Source organism: Penaeus monodon, chromosome 11 (genome assembly GCF_015228065.2).
Source record: "Penaeus monodon isolate SGIC_2016 chromosome 11, NSTDA_Pmon_1, whole genome shotgun sequence".
NCBI classification, from domain to species: domain Eukaryota; kingdom Metazoa; phylum Arthropoda; class Malacostraca; order Decapoda; family Penaeidae; genus Penaeus; species Penaeus monodon.
The window spans coordinates 29,919,109-29,920,795 of NC_051396.1; positions in this window are offsets into that span (position 1 = coordinate 29,919,109).

The following is a 1,687-nucleotide window of genomic DNA, read 5'->3' on the forward strand; positions in this document are numbered from 1 at the left end:
GTTATTATCATCATTATTACTATTATTATCATCATCATTATCATTATCATCATCATCATCATTATTATCATTATTATTTTATAATAATTATTCTTACTATTATTATTGTTGTTGTTTTGTTGTTGTTGTTGTTGTTATTACTATTATTATTGCTATCATCATAAGTATTATTATTATTAATATTATTATTATCATTATCATTATTATTATTATTATCTTATTGTTATTATTATTATTATTACTATTATTATTATTATTACTATTTTTATTATTATTATTACAATTATTATTATTATTACAATTATTATTATTATTACTATTATCATAATCTTTACCATCAATGTTGCTATTGTTATCATCATAATCGTTATTCCTCATTGTTATTGTCATTATTATCTTTATTATCATTTACTATTATTAATATTTTCATTATCATTCATTATTAAGGTTATTGTCATTATTACGGTTATTGTCACTATTGTCATTATTATCGTTATTGTAAATAACATTTGTTTTACTTGTGTATGATTTAATCATCTTTGTTGCGCTGTTTTGTTAATGAATAATTTCCTTTATCTTTTGACTCAACATCTGTCTTTCCACGGAATCTATAATCAGTAACGCGTAATTTATAAGGTATTTCTTCCGTTGCTTATGGTCTCGTCGTGTGAGTTACCCGTAATAACCGTTCAAAGGCCTCGCTCAAGACCACAACAGGCGCAGGAAAGGACGACAGCCTCTCAAGTTCCTCTTAGTTTTTGTTAGGTGAGTTTAAAGTGACGGGGAGGTTATGGAAGTGCACTGTACGTATAGATGAATGTTTACCAGCAAAGATACGATGTTACGTTTATCTTTACGTTTCTTATAATTGCAGGTGTACTTTGATGTATAGCATCAATTAGCAAATGTGACGTGTGATCCGTGTTGATATTCCCCTAAGTCTCAGGATCTCCCATAGCGGTTCTTGATGCACCAAGTCAAACGCCATCTTGAGGTCGATGTAGGCTGCAAGAAGCCCACGACGGTATTCCACAATGACTCGAAGTGCTAGGATACGGTCTATTGTGGACTTGCCGCAACCTCAACATGATCTGAGATGATGTGTCCATCCACTGAGCAGACTGGAGTCATCTGCAAGGTGGGCTTAGAGTTCAGTTTTCTCAGGGTTTCGTAGACAGAGCGAAGGCCATTTTACCCTCCTCATCAAGGTTCCTGATGAACTGTTCCTCGTCCGAGCCCTCTGCACCAAAGAATGGTGCAAGTCCTGATTCCCATTCAACCGATCCATGCAACACACTTCAGTGACTTCCAGTGTCTCCAGTGAGATGAAATTCTGCCTTGCTCTTGGGCGTTCACCAACTGACACTGCTCTGAGTGTTTCGCGCTTGAAGGACTCAGAGACTGCCATGGCGAACCTTCGGGTACACTCCTCCCCCCTAAGTCTGTCCAAGTGAAACACCCTGGAGTGGAGACTGGAGGGACGAGGAGTTTTGAAGTGGGTCCGCAGGGTGGCCACAACCAGCCTATGGCCAGTACCACAGAACTCGGCATTCCAGTTACCCTACATTTTGTGAAGAATCCTCCAGCGAGTGCTGACAAGACTGTGGTCGATCAAAGTTATTAATAATGTCCTACACCTGTCATTGATGAATCCCTGGATTAGACATTATCATTTCTGTTGTTGTTA